Source organism: Chrysemys picta, chromosome 1 (assembly GCF_011386835.1).
Source record: "Chrysemys picta bellii isolate R12L10 chromosome 1, ASM1138683v2, whole genome shotgun sequence".
Taxonomy (NCBI): Eukaryota; Metazoa; Chordata; order Testudines; family Emydidae; genus Chrysemys; species Chrysemys picta.
Genome location: NC_088791.1, coordinates 314,949,990 through 314,969,329, shown reverse-complemented (window position 1 = coordinate 314,969,329; position 19,340 = coordinate 314,949,990). Strand labels below are relative to the sequence as shown.

Sequence of the window (19,340 nt, the reverse complement as noted above, 5' to 3'; positions counted from 1 at the left end):
CCATGACCAAATCAACTTTGGAAAAATCTCATTAGAGCTGGGCAAATTATAGATTTTCGTGACTAAACCAAAACATCCAAAACAAAATTTAGTTTCAGTGGCTCTGCATTGATAGTTTTTCTCACCAAAATGAAAAAAAAAGTTTTGGGTCAAATGAAACATTTTGTTCAATCTGAAATAAAATGTTTGATTCCAGGTTTTTTACCTTTTATGTGTTTTTTAAGTTAAATCTAGCTAGATTTCTAAATGAAACATTGTTTCAAATCGAAAAGTCAAAACAAAACATTTTGACTTTCTTGGAAATTGTGCCCCCTCCTTTCTTTTTGCCTGAGACTATTTGCCAAATTTGACCCAAATTCAAGAACAGTTTTGATTGACTCAAAGCTGCATTTTTTGGCAAATAATTTATTTGCCAAAAAAAACCCCCAACAAAACCCAACCCCAGCTCCACTTCCCCCTGCCTTTCCTCAAGCAGTGCAGGAAGTAGATTTTACACTTTTGTGCCAGAACATTCTAGGACCTGGGAGCACAACACTCTTTGACAGGGGCTTTGTCAGATAGTGTCAAAACCAACACATTTTCTAAGGGTAGTCACAGCTCAGTTGTAGGTATCTTAGTTCTGGTTCTCATTTGTGTCTATCCCTATAATTCTTTTACTGATATTAAAAAGGTAATACTGAATTTTCTGAATCCTGTACCAGCATTAACTTTGTTTCCCTACAGTAGGCTTTGCATGACAGTTGACAAATGAAGATGGTCTAGGTATGAAGGAGGAATGTAAATATTGCAAATGGCAGCAATAAAGCAGCACAGTTATAATGATCATTAATGGTATTCTGATCTTTAGTAGTGCCTAGAGGCCCCAGTTGACAGTGAGGCCCCCCATTGTGCTAGGTGCTGTACAAACACATAATGAGAAACAACCCCTGCCCCAAAGAGCTTACCATCTAAATCAGGGATTGGCAAGCTTTGGCACGCGGCTCACCAGGGTAAGCCCCCTGGCGGGCCGGGCCGGTTTGTTTACCTGCTGCATCCGCAGGTTCGGCCAATCGCGGCTCCCACTGGCCGCAGTTCGCCGCTCCTGGCCAATGGGGGCTGTGGGAAGCGGCAGCCAGCACATCCCTTAGCCCGCGCCACTTCCCGCAGCCCCCATTTGCCTGGAGCGGCGAACCGTGGCCAGTGGGAGCCGTGATTGGCCAAAGCTGCGGATGCGGCAGGTAAATAAACCGTCCCGGCCCGCCAAGGGGCTTACCCTGGCGAGTCGCGTGCCAAAGGTTGCCGATCCCTGATCTAAATAGACAAGACAGCCAAAGAATAGATGGAATGGGAAACAGAGCCACTGGGAGATGAAGCAATTTGTCTAAGGTCAGACAGCAGGGTCTGTGGCAGAACTAGGAAAAGAACCTAGGTCTCCAGATTCCCAGGTCAGCACCCTAGCTGCTAGATCATGTTGTTCAACCTGACGCAATAACAGGTACTTTATAAATACTGCTAAATGATTAGATCTCTAGATATCACTTTTGAAAAAGGAGACAGATAACATAATACAAAATATCAAGGAAGTTTAGAATAAGAGCTACACACCCTTGGATAAGCTTGTATAGCTGTGGTTAATGTCATTAGGAGCTGTGTGTTTACATCTAAAGGCAGAATTTGTCTCACAGTTCAATTTGTAAGATGTGATCATCTTATTTCGTTAGGTGGGAAGTCAAATCCGACAACTTGTAATGCCATTCTTACTACGAGTCTGTGAGCACAGAGATAATAAACAAACCCTAAGTGTAACCGTCAAAGAATTCTTTAAGCTTTCTTAAGACTGTATGTTAAATTTAAAGAACTGTGTATAATCAAGAACATACCTTGTTCAGAAGACAATAAGTACATAAACTAGCAGAAAGCTACTTGGACTAACATGAACAAAGAATGCTCTTGTTGGGAATACCTAGTAATCATAGAAAAAATAGAAATATAGAACTGGATGGGACCTTGATAGATCATCTAATCCAGTCCCTTGCACCGAGACAGGAGTAAGTATTATCCTGTAAGTACTGGAGTAAGTAAGTAAGACTATCCCTGACAGATGTTTGTCTAGCCTCTTTTTAAAATCCATGGCTATTGGAGTGTTTCCTAGATGTGGCTGGCTGGACAGTCCATGATAGATGCCGTCCCACTTCTTTTCAGTGGTTGGATTTCAGACTGCTGGAATGCTTGACCAGATTGTAAACTAGGATGGCTGACGCTGTGACATGACACAGGTCGTTCTTCCAGGAGGCAGCAGACTAAGGTGAGAAGGATTGTTCTCTCAGGCTTTTGGTTGGAAAGTAAAGAAATTCAAAGAAGTTCATGGAGAGAATATAGTTGAGTCAAACTATTACAGCCCAGAGCATTTAAACTGGAGCTTACAATTCCAAACAGTATTATTTAAAGTCAGTCTCAATAGCCACAACATCAGTTTTCAAAAGGCTGCCATTACATACCTTTCAGTCAGATTTTCAGATTCTTTCTGGCTGTTACCCTGAGAAACAGATACTATTAGCCATAACAATAACACATAAAGTAGCAGGACGTCTCTCTGAGGAACAGTAACAAGAAAAATTCCTGATAACAGAGAACCTCATTACAATTAGCAAGATGGAAATTTAATCACATCAGCAAGACACAGGCAGGTCATTCATAAGGCCTCTTGTTTTGCTCCATACAGTAAAAGATGTCATTCAAGAATACTTTAGTGTTAGGAATCCATTTTTTGGACCATTGTCAATTTTAAAACTTTGTAATACACTTTGAAGATACACTTGTAGGTTTCGGGAAATTTTATGGAAACATTCCAAGAGCATGTATTGTTGACAACCCTGTAGTTTCACTCAGTTTGGAGCAGAGTGTATAACAAAGGATTCTGGAGATGGATTGACACAATCTATACACAGCAACAGAGAGTCCTGTGGCACTTTTAAGACTAACAGATGTATTGGAGCATAAGCTTTCGTGGGTGAATGCCGACTTCGTCGGATGCATGACATGCATCCGACGAAGTGGGCATTCACCCTCGAAAACTTATGCTCCAATACATCTGTTAGTCTTAAAGGTGCCACAGGACTCTCTGTTGCTTTTTACAGATCCAGACTAACATGGCTACCCCTCTGATACTTGAAACTATACACACACGTTTAAGTCCTTGAACTTCTTACCTTTCTTTTTTAATTCTCTCCACTGCATTCTTTGACACCTTCATTATCCTTCCTATAACTCAGGCTCACAATCTTGGTATGATCTTTAGCTCTTTTTTCTCCTCCTATCCCATATCTATTCTCTTGGTAAATTTTATCACTTCTTCTTGCTCTTTAATGTCCCTATGATTTGCTCTTTTCTCACTAACCTCACTTAAACTTCTCATTTGGTTTATGTTATAGTAATCTTGCAACATGATTATTTTAAGCTATTTTGCCAGCCACCCCTCTTATTCTATCTAGTTTTCCTAAATTTTGTACTGCTAAAGTTATCTTCCTCTCTTATCATTATCTGCATCACCCCCTTCCTCAGCTCACTCTGTTGGCTTCTTGTGTTTTTTCTGCATTGATATTCAATCTCCTTGACCTCATTTTCAAAACCCTACATAATAGCATCCTGTGTATGTCTCTGATCTCTTGCCTCCTAGTCTTCATTCACTTCATTTCTCCTATTTGTTTTGCCTTACTGCTCATTTTGTCTCATTTTGCACATGATTTATTGCCCTTTAGGCTTGGAACAAACTCTCCATTTCCTGCTTTGCTAAGGCCCTCCCTCCTCCTTTAAATCCCTCGATAAAACCTTTCCCCCCCAAGAATACTTCCATTCTTCTTCTCTTCACTAGTATAATCTCTTCTTGCTCTCCCTTCTTTGAATTTTTGTTCTGTGTTAGCTGTTGACAACAGGGGGCACTACTACCCCTGAAATGGATCTTTACTGGGTCTTGGTGGAGCAGATCACTGCCATACCAGGAAAAAGGTCCACAGTAATTGTCTTCAATACACAGCAGTTTATTGAGAAGGAATTACACAAGTGGTAAAGGGTTATATTAAGCACATAACTTCTATGTTAGACATTAAGAGCTATACATTAAGAGCTATACATTCCTCTTAACAAGTCTCTCTTTCACAAACATACACAAACAGGCCCTGCGCTAGCCTCATGCAGTTCCTGCTTGGCAAACAGAGAAAGTGGTTACCAGTTTTATAGACAGCTTCTTCTCTCCTGGTCTGTTCTTCGCAGCCCTCTGGTCTTTCTCGGATTCCCTCAAGGCAAGGCCTTGGTTGCCTTGAGACTCCTCTGGTTCACAGTCCTACTTGAGCCTATGGAGCAGAGTTTTGGCTACTCTGTCTAGCAGTGTTGCTTCTTCAAGCATCAGTTAAGGAATCCCAACCACAGTAATTTACTTTGCTTGATTCTTATACTCTTTTTCCTCAAAGGAGTCACATGTCTTAAAAGCATGCCCAGTGGGCGTGTGGTTACTAATTTTTACTTGATTAGTATTTTAGAAGGGGCTGGGGGCATAGGCGCCGACTCCATGGGTGCTCTGGGGCTGGAGCACCCACAGGGAAAAATTAGTAGGAGCTCTGCACCCACCAGCAGCCAAGCTCCCCTCGCCCCCCACTTCCTCCTCCCCCCCGAGCGCGCCGTGTCCCTGCTCCTCCACCTACCTCCCAGCACTTCCCGCCCGGCCGCCACCAAACAGCTGTTTGGCAGCATTAGCACACTCCGGGGAGGGGGGGAGTGGGAACGTGGCGTGCTCAGGGGAGGAGGCAGGGAAGAAGTGGGGCTGGGGTGGGGATTTGGGGAAGGAGTTGAAATGGGGCAGGGAGAAGGTGGAGTTGGGGTGGGGACTTTGGGGAAGAGGCGGGGCAGGGGTGGGGCCTCATGGAAGGGGTGGAGTTGGGGTGGGGCGGGGTGTGTGGGGGGGTCAACCGCCCATGGAAAAGAGGGGAAGTTGGCGCCTATGGCTGGGGGGAGCAGGGTGGTACTGAACGAAGATCACCCCACACTTACTCACTCATTAGTCATTCACTCTGGCCCTCTGTGTGGTGTCCTTGCTGTAAGGTCTCTATAACCAGGTCAATCTGTTCTCCATCCTGGAACTTTATACATGTGATATTTACTTTTGCATGGGCCCATCTTTGCCAACCAATAGGTTCAATATTGATTGTACACGCAGACTTTGCCAGATCTTTATCAAATTTGCTTCTGCTTAAAGGGAACTTGCTCCCAAGATCCTCTGCAGCCATGCAGCCATTCAGCCATGTTTAAGTCATGTCAAGTTATGCTCATACCATTCATTCAGTATTGCCACACCAATTTGGCACCATCCCAACAATAGTCTTTTTCTTTTATTATAACCTCTTTGGGATGTGAAATATGTCTAGCTCTTGTAAATCAGCATGCACATTTATGATATCATAGAAGTGATTATTATTGTTATTAATATAGGGGATGAGTCTCCTAACCTTACTCACAGAGTAGTACTTTATACCATTGATTTCAATGGGACTACTCAAGGACTATCCTCTTTCTTACCCCATGTGTGAAAATAATAATAATAATGTGGTTAATATTAATATAGGGGCTGATTCTGCTACTCTTATACACTGAGTAGTTCTCTAAAATTAAAGTAGTCATTGCCCACTGGTATGGCTTAGTCCAAGTGTTGTTGTTATTTATTATTAATTATTATTATTTTTTTTATAATTATTATTAGTCTTCATGAAGTTCCAGGTCTCCTTCTTGCTGCTTAGTGGTATTAGCATCTAACTCATGCAGAGCGCAGCAGTTCAGAGAGAGATTTCAATTTTGTGTGTGGACACATGGTGTGTTACAAATGTTCATGATGGCTAGCACACCAAAATTATATTATATAAATAAACAAGGCCTGAATGGCAACTCAGAGCCAGCAAGTGACTTGCTAACCTGCCACAGTCAGTGTATTGTGCTAGATGGAGCTGGTGGTCTAGTCTGACCTCCTGCACAACACAGGCCACAGAATCTCACCCACCACTCCTGTAATAAACCCCTAACCTATGTCTGAGCTATTGAAGTCCTCAAATCATGGTTGCTGTATGTCAACGTAACTTAAGTCAACTTAATTTTGTAGTGTAGACATGCCCTTAGTGTGTACTATCAATGAAACCTACCTTCTGTTCTAATCCAATTTGCCTCACCAGAGGAAGTTGCATTTGTTGGATATCAAGCATGGTTTTAAACTCTATTATACTTGGATTTAGTCTTTGCTACTGTCCTGGAATCAGTTTGTCTGTTTCCACAGTACTAAAAAAGGTTTGGAGTCTTGAAATCCTCCATCTTTTGTTGGATTAGAGACTGCAGCAACCAAATTTACAAACAAGCTGTCAAGCAAATTCCTCTTAATATCAAAGAACATTCTACAGGAGACATTGCTATTTCAGAGAGGGCTGAGACATCAGCATTGGGTATATGTAGGGCTGTGACTCAGGTTTGTTCTCATTCCATCAGTTGTGCTTGGGTGAATTTGTGTTCCTCATTTGCAGTGTCTTGGGGCCAGCAGGTGGGGGGGAGGGATAGCTCAGTGGTTTGAGCATTGGCCTACTAAACCTAGGGTTGTGAGTTCAATCTTTGAGGGGGTCACTTGGGGATCTGGGGCAAAATCAGTATTTGGTCCTGCTAGTGAAGGCAGGGGGCTGGACTTGATGACCTTTCAAGGTCCCTTTCAGTTCTAGGAGATGGGATATCTCCATATATTACAGTGCTACAGTCTTGGTCAGATAAACCTTCCTTTTTTTCTTACTGCTCATTACTTGGCTCTCTGTCTGGTCCTCCCTTTTCAGGTTAGAAGAAGAGGATGTTCTCAAGAGGAAAATTACTTATTACTAATTCCATTTGTTATAGTCCTTCCTCTTCTTCCATCTTTTATCCCTCTCTTCTTCTCTCTTATCTGTGGCACTCCATCCTATGTTAATTCTCAATTTACTGAAACTACAGTGAGGGAACTATGGGTTATATACTGTCTAGAAGAAGCCAGTTTATTCTTTGCCTTTTTGCTTCCATTAGGTGCAATCATAGGCGCCGACACCGTGGATGCTCCGGGGCTGGAACACCCACAGGGAAAAATTAGTGGGTGCACTGCACCCACTGGCAGCCAAACTGCCCCCCCGGCCCCGCCGTGTCCCCACTTCTTCACATACCTCCCAGCATTTTCCACCCGGCTGCTGCCAAACAGCGTGGAGGGGGGAGGAGGAGCGGGAACATGGCGCGCTTAGGGGAGGAGGTGGGGAAGAGGCGGGGCCTGGGCGGGGATTTGGGGAAGGAGTTGGAATATTGGCAGGGAGGGGGTGGAATTGGGACAGGGACTTTGGGGAAGGGGTTGGAATGGGGGCAGGGTGGGGAAGGGAGGTGGGACCCCATGGAAGGGGTGGAGTGGGGGAGGGGCTGGAGGCAGAGGGAGGGTTGAGCACCCATGGGAAAGAGGGGAAGTCGGCACCTATGGGTGCAATCATCATACTAGCTGCCTGGAGATTTTAGGAATCATTAAAAAGGGGATAGAGAATAAGATGGAGAATATATTATTGCCCTTATATAAATCCATGGTACGCCCCCATCTTGAATACTGCGTATTGATGTGGTCTCCTCATCTCAAAAAAGATATACTGGCACTAGAAAAGGTTCAGAGAAGGGCAACTAAAATGATTAGGGGGTTGGAAAGGGTCCCATATGAGGAGAGATTAAAGAGGCTAGGACTTTTCAGCTTGGAAAAGAGGAGACTAAGGGTGGATATGATAGAGGTATATAAAATTATGAGTGATGTGGAGAAAGTAGATAAGGAAAAGTTATTTACTTATTCCCATAATACAAGAACTAGGGGTCACCAAATGAAATTAATAGGCAGCAGGTTTAAAACAAATAAAAGGAAGTTCTTCTTCACACAGCGCACAGTCAACTTGTGGAACTCCTTACCTGAGGAGGTTGTGAAGGCTAGGACTATAACAGCGTTTAAAAGAGAACTGGATAAATTCATGGAGGTTAAGTCCATTCATGGCTATTAGCCAGGATGGGTAAGGAATGGTGTCCCTAGACTCTGTTTGTCAAAGGGTGGAGATGGATGGCAGGAGAGAGATCACTCTCTCTGTTAGGTTCACTCCCTCTGGGGCACCTGGCATTGGCCACTGTCGGTAGACAGGATACTGGGCTAGATGGACCTTTGGTCTGACCCAATACGACCGTTCTTATGTTCTTATGTTCTTATGAGTAATATGAAACTCTCTTGCTTGTATGCAGGAAAAGATTGGACTGTGGTAAACATAATTACCAAGAAGTAATTTTCCTGTTTGCTACGTTCTGTAGGAGTTTGTGGTCTGACAGATGTCAGAGAGAGAGAGAGAGTTGCAGAGAGAATTCAGTGGATGCAAATATGGGACCAAATGGAGTGGAAGAGGTCAGGGAAGAGGATTGGAGTTAGCAGTTTTCACATAAAGACAATAATTAAAGCCACGAAAGTGAATGAGGCCGTCAAGCAATGGGGTCTATTAGGAAAAGAGGAGGGGACCAAGGACAAAAAGCTCTATGGGATATAGTATTGGGCTTAAAGCATCAAGAAAAGAGTTAAAGAAATGACGATACGATTTTATGATATTCTAAGGAGATATGATAGGATATGGGGATATGTTTTGGTTTTAGTCTGAAGATAAGATGCCTCTCTCCTCATGGGAGATGTCATAACTATAAAGGGAAGGGTAACAGCTGTCCTGTGTACACTACTATAAAATCCCTCCTGGCCAGAGACTCCAAAATCCTTTTCCCTGTAAAGGGTTAAGAAGCTCAGGTAACCTGGCTGGCATCTGACCCAAAGGACCAATAAGGGGACAAAATACTTTCAAATCTTGGGGGGGGGGGGGAAGGCTTTTGTTTGTGCTCTTTGTTTGGGAGTTCGTTTGCTCTTGGGACTGAGAGGGACCAGACATCAATCCAGGTTCTCCCCATCTTTCTAAACAAGTCTCTCCTATTTCAAACTTGTAAGTAAATAGCCAGGCAAGGCGTCTTAGTTTTACTTTGTTTTCTCAACTTGTAAATGTACCTTTTACTAAAGTATTTATCTTTGTTTGCTGTACTTTGAACCTAAGACTAGAGGGGAGTCCTCTGAGCTCTTTAAGTTTGATTACCCTGTAAAGTTATTTTCCATACTGATTTTACAGAGATGATTTTTACCTTTTTCTTTAATTAAAAGCCTTCTTTTTAAGAACCTGATTGATTTTCCTTGTTTTTAGATCCAAGGGGGTTGGATCTGTATTCACCAGGAGTTGGTGGGAGGAAGAAGGGGGGATGGTTAATTTCTCCTTGTTTTAAGATCCCAGGGGGGTTGGAACTGTATTCGCCAGAAGTCGGTGGGAAGAAGGGGAGATGGTTAATTTCTCCCTGTTTTAAGATCCAAGGGGTTTGGATCTGTATTCACCAGGGAATTGGTGAAAGGTTTCTCAAGGCTTCCCAGGGAAGGGAATCCATTTGGGAATGGTGGCAGCAGACCAGAACTAAGCTGGTAGTTAAGCTTAGAAGTTTTCATGCAGGCCCCTACATTTGTACCCTAAAGTTCAAAGTGGGGATGCAGCCTTGACATGGTGGCAGTGGTGGGATTTATTTTAAACCCAAAAGCCAGTAATTTTTTTTTTTCCTTCTAGCTGCTTGGAAAGCAGAGCTGAAGGTAGATGCATCTCTTATCTCTCCTTGCCTGAAGGCAGAGGTGTTAAGTTTTTTTTAACAAGATCCTTTGTTAAGAGAAGTGTTCAATTAATGAGCAAACAAACAACTGGTAAAAGGAATTTACAAGCTGAATTTTTTTTTCTTTTTACACCCTCGGGAGTAGCTAGTTAGAAAGTCTCTGTTAACTCAGCAGCAGCCAGAGCTGAGAGCACCCCAGTTTCAGTCAACTGCAGAGGAGTGTGACCCAGCACAAGAAAACAGGAAAATGACTACAAAAGAAGAAAAAGCCAAAAAGGAGGCCCACAAAAAAGCTATGGAGCTGAAAGAAAAAAAGATAGAGCTGAGAGTCAGAGAAGAGAAAGCCAAAGAGGAGGCCCACAGAGAAATGGAGCTAAAAAAAAAAGAAGAGAAAGCCAAAGAGGAGGCCCACAAGAAAGAGATGGAGCTGAAAGAAAAAGAGATGGAGGAGAGAGAAAAAGAAAGGAAGCATGAACTGGAAGTAGCAAAGGCTAAGCCGGATACAACAGCCAATCCTAACAACCCCTCTCCAGGTACCACTTCCCATCCCAGAAAATTCCCCACCTACAAGGCAGGCGATGATACTGAGGCCTTCCTAGAAAATTTTGAAAGGGCCTGCCTTGAATACAGCATCACTCCAGATCAGTACATGGTAGAGCTGAGGCCGCAGCTCAGTGGACCCTTAGCAGAGGTGGCGGCTGAAATGCCTAAGGAACACATAAACAGTTATGAACTTTTTAAAAACAAGGCCAGACTCAGAATGGGGCTAACACCCGAGCATGCCCGTCGGCGGTTCAGAGCCCTAAGGTGGAAACCAGATGTATCATTTACCCGGCATGCCTACCACATTGACAAAAATTGTGATGCCTGGGTATCAGGAGCAAATGTTAAATCTCTCGAAGATCTGGTTTCCCTAGTAAAAATGGAGCAGTTTTTAGAGGGTGTTCCTGAGGAAATAGAAAGGTACATCCTAGATAGGAAGCCCAAAACTGTAACCGAGGCGGGGGAGATTGGAGCCAAATGGGTGGAGGTGGCAGAAAAGAAAAAAACTAGTAGCAGTTGGAGCGAATATCAAAAGGGGCAACCCGAAACCAAACCTTACCACCGGGGATAACCCAAGGCCCCACCCACATCCCAAGGGAAACCCCAGACGCCTTCTCACCCCACCACACCAGTCTCCACCAACCAACATCGTCCCGGTAATACCTTAGCAGGGCGATGTTTTAAATGTAATGAACTGGGACATATAAAGGCTCACTGCCCCAAGAACCCCAACCGATTACAGTTCATTACACCCCAATCACACCAAAGATCCCCAAACCCAGATGCCTCTCTCATACCCTCGGAGCGAAGGGAAACCTTGAGAGTGGGCGAAAAGAAGGTTATCGCTTGGAGGGACACTGGGGCACAAGTGTCAACTATCCACCAATCCCTAGTGGACCCCAAACTCATCAACCCGGAGGCTACAGTGACAATTCAACCCTTCGTGTCACAGTCTGCAACCTTGCCTACAGCCACGTTGCATGTCCAGTACAAGGGCTGGTCAGGAATGTGGACTTTTGCAGTCTATAACAATTATCCCATTCCCATGCTGCTGGGGGAAGACTTGGCCAACCATGTGAAGCTAGCCAAGAGGATGGGAATAGTCACCCGCAGCCAGGCTAAGCCAGCTTGCACCCCCATCCCTGTTCCTGAGCCGTCCACCAGGGCCCCGTCTGTGTTACCAGAAACCCAAACAAAGGTGGTGGAACCGGATCCCCTGCCAACGACTGCAACAGCCGTAGTGGATCCAATCCCAGAGATCCAGGCAAAGCCAGTCCCAGAACCGGAACTGGCAATGCAACCAGCACCAGAACCATTGCCAGCACTGAGTCCAGCGCTTGCAAACCCGTCTACAACTCCAATGCCAGAGGGCACCAGCGAGCCTGAACTGGCGGAAGCAGCAGATAACCCTACCCAAGAGACTCAGCCAGAGCCTGAAATACCACATAGTGCACCAGCGGACAGCGGTTCACAGTCAATGGAAACAGCCCCAGCACCTGCATCGCTTCCAGAGGGGCCAAGCCTCAGTCCACAGTCCAAGGAGGAACTGATGTCTCCAGCATCAAGGGAACAGTTCCAGGCCGAGCAGGAAGCAAATAACAGCCTTCAGAAAGCTTGGGCGGCGGCGCGGAGCACCCCACCGCCTCTCAGCTCTTCTAACCAATCCCGGTTTGTTGTAGAACAAGGAATTTTATACAAGGAGACTCTTTCTGGTGGGCACCAGGAAGACTGGCATCCTCAAAGACAGTTGGTAGTTCCCACTAAGTATCGGGACAAGCAGGAGTGGAGTATGGGTGGGGCCACAGGCAAAAGAGGTGGGCTGGGGAGCTAGTCTCCCCAAGCGGCAGCTTTACCCACCACCCATGACAGCAGGTAAGAGCGGGTCAGCTCCCACCACCCAGCATGCACTGCAGTCTCCTTAGGCAGGGGCCAGGGCCAGCTCCAGCATTTCTGCCGCCCCAAGCAAAAAAAAAAAAAAAAAAAAAAAAAGCCGCGATCGCTCCTAGAGGGAGTGAGGGACCTGCCGCCCCCGAATTGCCGTAGGTGCCGTCCCTCTCCCTTGGCCGCCCCAAGCACCTGCTTGTTAAGCTGGTGCCTGGAGCCGGCCCTGGCAGGGGCCATATTCACAGAGCCAAATGCACCAGCGCCGCACATTTTGCGTGAGGGAGAGGGTACGGGGATCTCTGTGAGGAACTGTGACTCTCTGCCGCCGTGAGGTGGGCAGGGCATCTCAGTATCTTTTGCTGACTCGTCCCTCCTCCACCCTGGGCTGCAAGCCCGGGCTGCCATCGGGCATAGGGCACCAGTTTAATAATACTGGGTAGGGCCCCATAAATCCTAAGGACGGTCCTGGCCTTAGCCATAAGGGCACCCTTCTTCTCAAAGGTCTGCTAGAAAGTTGGAAACCATGTGTAGCCCAAGATCCACTGTGCTGCAGCAGCAGTCATGGGAACTACAAATTGTGGACTACAAACTGCTGCATTTTGGGAGAATTTCCTGGTTCCTGCTGCGAAGTACCCTCTGCCCTCTCAGCAGAAGTTGTAGCACTGAAGCTGGCGGACACAAGGCAAGCAGAGAGGAATAATCGTAATCTGTTTCCTTACAGGCAGTACCAAGAAGGGCAGATGGAACACAGTGATATGAGTTTAAATGATGGAAAAGGAGAATATGGGCTTGTCTCTTTTGCAGTTTAGTTATCATGGGCTTAGAACATGTTTGTAAGAGGGTTGTGTTGTGTTCAGGGGCTGACCTTACCATGAAGCGAACTGAGGCGGCTGCCTCAGGTGCCAGACTGTGCGGGGGGCACCACTAGGACCCAGAGTGTAGAAAATTGTGTCTACTGCTGGTGCATATGTATTCTCTCTGCTCTAGATGCAGAGATGGTGGAGTGCTGTGCTGGAGGAAGGAGGGCACAAGAGACATAACATGCAGGCAGGAGAAAAGGTGAGAGGGAATAACAGAAAGCAGCAGGAGCTGCAGGGAGAGAGAGACGGAAGAGCCTCATATGTACCTCTCTAGCACCCCCAGTAGCCTGGACTGATTAACACCAGCTTCTCAGGAAGTTTCCTTTTCCTGCTGCTTCCCTGAACCCACTTGAGGAGAACAGGCAGTCAACTGAAGTAGTAGGAGCCAGTTAGGACCTTAAGACGCTGATATCTTTCCTCACTCAGGCCCTGCTACCAGCTTGATTATTTGTCCCCTTCAATTGAGTGTTGAGAGCCACTACATAGCTGGCGCAGAACAGCAGTCATGAGTGAAAGAAGAAAACGCCCCTCTGGGGCAGCATTCAGAAGAAGAAAGAAAGCAAAGGAAGCTTTTCTATCTAAGCAGGAAGGAGCTCTCCTGAGATACATAGACACAAATGTTCACGGTGAGCCTTCCGGCCCCAGTGAGGATGTGAGTGGTGAGGAGATGCCTGATCTTCCAGTTAGTCAGAGTGCAGGTGACCTGGCACCTACTGCAGCATCTGTATCTCCATCTCAAATGGATATAACCGTGCACATTCCTGAAGAAAAGTGTAGATCAAAGAAGAGTGTGGTGGAGGCGCAAGAAACAGCTGCTGCTGAGTTTAGATCCTTAAGTCTAGATGATCCAGGACTGTGGACCCACTTGAGCAGTAGCGTGAGGGACTTCCTTGTACTGCATGGGCCACAGCAAGTGAAAAACTTCATGTTCCCCAAAGACAATGAAAATAGAAGTTTCCATCCAACACATTACTGGCGTGAAATCCCCAATGATGACGAAGTGAGGCTTATGTACTCTTCCAGTTCAATGTTCCAGCCACATTGGGTTCTACAGGAACAAAAGACTGGAAAAATCTGGCTAGAAATCTGGCATGCCATGAGAAGGCAACAAATCACCAGAGAGCATTCCATAGGTGGAAAGAGCTTGAGATGACACTACGGTTAAAGGCCACCATAGATGATCAGCATCAAGAGAAGATCACATCAGAGTCTCTTTACTGGCAAAATGTTCTGAAAAGGCTCATTGCCATTGTGAGAATGCTTGCTACCCAAAATATAGCACTGTGTGGCACTTCAGATCAGCTGTATGTGCCAAACAATAGAAACTTCCTTAAAATTGTGCAGCTGATGGCTGAGTTTGATGCTGTACTCCAGGAACATCTAAAAAGAGTCACCATGCAAGAAATGTACACACACCACTACCTTGGAAAAACAATTCAAAATGAGATCATACAGTTACTGGCAACAAAAGTCAAACAGAAGATTGTGGCAGATCTGAAGGCAGCAAGATATTACTCTGATATTCTGGACTGCACACCTGACATCAACCATACGGAACAAATGACTTCAATGTTGCGTTTTGTAACAACAACAGAACCTAGTGAAAATGTCCCTGCAATGTTGACTGTCAGAGCATTTTCTAGAATTTATTGACATTGATGATACTACAGGAGCTGGTATGACAAATGTGCTTCTTAAAAAGCTGGAAGATACGGGAATTGCGATAGCTAACATGAGAGGTCAGGGCGACAATAATGGTGCCAACATGAGAGGAAAGAACAGAGGAGTGCAGACACGGATCCGAGAGTGAAACCCTCTAGCTTTTTTTGTCCCATGCAGTTCTCATTCATTGAACTTGGTGGTCAGTGATGCAGCATCAGCTTCTAGTGAGGCTGCTGAATTTTTTAATGTAATTCAAAGCATCTATGTATTTGTCTCTGCATCAACTCATCAATGGCAAATTTTGAAGCAACATCTGGGAACATCCTCTCTGACACTGAAACCACTGAGTGCCACACGATGGGAAAGTCGAGTGGAGGCGATAAAGCCTGTCAAACACCAAATTGGGAAGATAGATGATGCCATAGTTGCCATTATGGAGGATAATGTTATGACAGGAACTGTTCGAGGGAGAACAGTGGCAGAGGGAAACGGAATCACCAGAAAAATACATAACTTCAAATTTCTGTCTGGCTTAGTGTTGTGGTATGACATACTATTTGAAATAAATGTTGTAAGCAAGAGACTCCAAGGTGTTGATCTTGATCTATCTGGAGCAATGGAACAACTGGACAAAGCCAAGTCATAACTACAGTCTTACCAGTCAGATGAGGGATTTCAAAACGTTCTGAAGAGTGCACAGAAGTTGGCAGAGGAACTTCACACTGAAGCTATTTTCCCACCCATTGAAGACTACAAGAGTCACAGAAGAAGACAACATTTTATTACGAGGCATGGGATAATCCCATAAGAGACCCCAAACAACAATTCAAAGTTGAATTCTTTAACTAGATGCTAGATTGTACAATACAGTCAGTTGAAGAATGTTTCATGCAGCTCAAGGAACACAGCAGTATATTTGGGATGTTGTATGATATTCCAAAACTCCTCACGATACCTGAAGAAGACCTACACCAGCAATGCATGGCGCTAGAGACAGTGTTGACACATGATGACATGCACGATATTAATGCGAGTGATTTAGGTGATGAACTGAAAGCCCTTTCAAGATACATTTCAGCAGGATCAACTCCAAAGGCTATTCTGGAATATGTGTGCACAAATAAGATAACCATAAATTGCCTAAGGAGGTTGTGGAATCTCCATCTCTGGAGATATTTAAGAGTAGGTTAGATAAATGTCTATCAGGGATGGTCTAGACAGTATTTGGTCCTGCCATGAAGGCAGGGGACTGGACTCGATGACCTCTCGAGGTCCTTCCAGTCCTAGAATCTATGAATCACCCTCTTTCCAAATGCTTTTATTGTTCTGCACATACTTCTAACACTTCCTGTAACAGTTGCCAGTAGAGAATGTGGCTTCTCCAAGCTCAGGTTAATAAAAACACATCTACGCTCCATAATGACACAGGAGAGGCTGGTCGGCCTTGCAACCATCTCAATAGAGCATGAGCTGGCCCAGACTGTGGACCTTCAGCAGGAAGCAGTTCAAATCTTTGCAACCAAGAAGGCATGGAAAGCACCACTTTGATTATTCAAACAGATAAAAATGCCAGTGTTTACTATGCAGACAAGAAAAATTACATTTGCTGTTCAGACATTTGAAAGTTAAGTGTTACTTAAAATTTTTGAACAAGGCATTTTAAGTTGTTAGTTCTCCTTTATTGGGGTAGGTAGCAGAGCAGTACCATGAGAGGAGTAGAACAGGAAGAAGGCAGAATTGAGCCCTTTCAAAGTTTGGGCCCACGCAAGGGGACATGGGGGCGTCATTTGAGCTCCCCGCCTCAGGTGCCAAAATGTTGTGGGCCGGCCCTGGTTGTGTTGTGTTATGCAAAGTGTCTCTGCCCTCGCAGCCTGAAGTTTTAGCATTGACTGAAGCTGGGAGCATGAGGCAAGCAGAGAGGATGCTGCTCGCCTGTAATCCTGTTCTGTGTTTCGTTACAGAATAAAAATTTGTTCCTGGTGGTTTGTCTGAGTGGGTCTGGTCTGAGGTGAACACAGACTGACAGACAATGCAGAGCACATTAAAGAACCTCAGGCCCAGTCCCTGAAATTCTGAAAAAGCCACAAGGCAGACTAACCCTAGCCTGAACAATCTCATACTTGGATGGTGAACAGGAGGGGGGGTTACACGCGGAAAGTCTCTTTGTGATTAAATTGGATTATTTTAGGTTATGCAGCAAGACGGCCTTTTTTTGACTTTGTGGGATCTTCCTAAGGAGAAAGTATTGTCTGTTAGAAGTAGCAATGGAAGAGCTGTGGCTACATGTGATGAGAAAGAACTAGAAATGGGAGATGCAAAACATCCTGGGATCCCTGAGAAGAATGGCTTTTAACGATTCTGTCATGGGAGGGATTGAAACTGAAAGTTTTTTCTCTACGCCATTGCCAAAAGTATGAAGTGGTACAAGAAAAATACTGTTATTGTGAAAGGTAATAACGGCTGCCTTCAGGAAAGTCTTTGATCCAAAGACAATCAAGATGGAGTTAAAATTAATGGGTGTGCCAAACATTCTTTCAGATTTAATGGACTGAGAAATTAAGCCCCTTTACATAGTAGAGACAGCTACAAACAATGGAGGGACTGCCCAAGGTACATGGCAGGTCAGAGCTAAGCCGGGGGACTTGAGTGGTTTGCCTGATTGCAAAGGTAGGGGCTAGGATATTGGATTTTGCACCATTTGTGTGTTAGAGGCAGAAAGCATAGAGAAGCAGTTGTGGATCTTTTCTTGAGGAGCAGAGACACAACATCTTAGCACAGAGGTCACTGGAGTTGCAGACTTGGGGATTTCTGAGCAAGGAAACTGCCTGCTGTTGTTTGTTTCTGCTGTGCTCAGGGAAACATGCTTTGTCAGTAAACAAGATTACACCAAGGGTATGTCTACACTATGAAATTAGTTCGAATTTATAGAAGCCGGTTTTATAGAAATCGGTTGTATACAGCCGATTGTGTGTCCCCCCACATAAAATGCTCTAAGTGCTCTAGTCGGCGGACCGCGTCCACAGTACCGAGGCTAGCGTCGACTTCCGGAGCATTGCACTATGGGTAGCTATCCCACAGCTATCCCACAGTTCCCGCAGTCTCCGCCGCCCATTGGAATTCTGGGTTGAGATCCCAATGCCCGGATGATGCAAAACAGTGTCGCGGGAGGTTCTGGGTACATGTCGTCAGGCCCCTCCCCGTCCGTCACAGCAACGGCAGACAATAGATTCGCGCCTTTTTACCTGGGTTACCTGTGCAGACAACATACCACGGCAAGCATGGAGCCCGCTCAGCTCACCGTCACCATATGTCATCTGGGTGCCGGCAGACGTGGGACTGCATTGCTACACAGCAGCAGCAGCTAACTGCCTTTTGGCGGTAGACGGTGCAGTAGACTGGTAGCTTTCATCGGCGATCTGGGTGCTGGCAGCTGTGGGGCTGGCTGCCGTAGGGCTGCATTGCACCAGCCACTTGCCTTTTGGCAGTAGATGGTGTATTACGACTGGTAACTGTCCTATTACAAGTTGGATCATCGCACATTAGCAGAGTCTTCCCTGAGCAGCAGATCGTGCAATAGGCCTGAAGGCCATCGTAGTACACTAACTGCCAAGCGCCCAGTATTTGCTGCCAAGCACCCAGAAGATGCCGAGGGCTATCAGTCATGCTGCACCGTCGTCTTAAGATGTAAAAAATAGATTTGTTCTGTATTCATTTGCTTCCCCCTCCCTCCGTCAAATCAACGGCCTGCTAAACCCAGGGTTTTCAGTTTAATCTTTGGGGGGACCATTCTGTGTGACAGTTGTTTGTGTTTCTCCCTGATGCACAGCCACCTTTCTTGATTTTAATTCCCTGTACCTGTACGCCATGTCGTCACTCGGCCCGCCCTCCCTCCTTCCCCTGGTCCGTCAGATACTAGTTTCGTGCCTTTTTTCAGACCGGGCGCCATAGCTAGCACTGGGATCATGGAGCCCGCTCAGATCACCGCGGCAATTATGAGCACTATGAATACCACGCACATTGTCCTGGAGTATATGCAGAGCCAGGACGTGCCAAGGCGAAACCCAGACCAGCCGAGGAGGCGATTGCAGCGCGGCGAAGAGAGTGATGAGGAAATTGACATGGACATAGACCTCTCACAAGGCACAGGCACCAGAAATGTGGAAATCATGGTGTTACTGGGGCAGGTTCATGGCGTGGAACGCCGATTCTGGGCCCGGGAAACAAGCACAGACTGGTGGGACCGCATCGTGCTGCAGGTTTGGGACGATTCCCAGTGGCTGCGAAACTTTCGCATGCGTAAGGGCACTTTCATGGAACTTTGTGACTTGCTTTCCCCTGCCCTGAAACGCCAGAATACCAAGATGAGAGCAGCCCTCACAGTTGAGAAGCGAGTGGCGATAGCCCTGTGGAAGCTTGCAACGCCAGACAGCTACCGGTCAGTCGGGAATCAATTTGGAGTGGGCAAATCTACGGTGGGGGCTGCTGTGATCCAAGTTGCCAGGGCAATGAAAGACCTGGTGATATCAAGGGTAGTGACTCTGGGCAACGTGCAGGCAATAGTGGATGGTTTTGCTGAAATGGGATTCCCAAACTGTGGTGGGGCCATAGACGGTACCCATATACCTATCTTGGCACCGGAGCACCAGGGTACCCAGTACATAAACCGCAAGGGGTACTTTT

At 45.7% G+C, this 19,340-nt stretch overlaps 1 protein-coding gene across 2 annotated transcripts in view; it reads left to right on the top strand.

Moving 5' to 3' along the window:
- The window catches only part of LOC135983415 (uncharacterized), a 146,299-nt gene that overhangs the window by 60,243 nt on the left and 66,716 nt on the right, over positions 1 to 19,340 (top strand). The window lies entirely within an intron of this gene.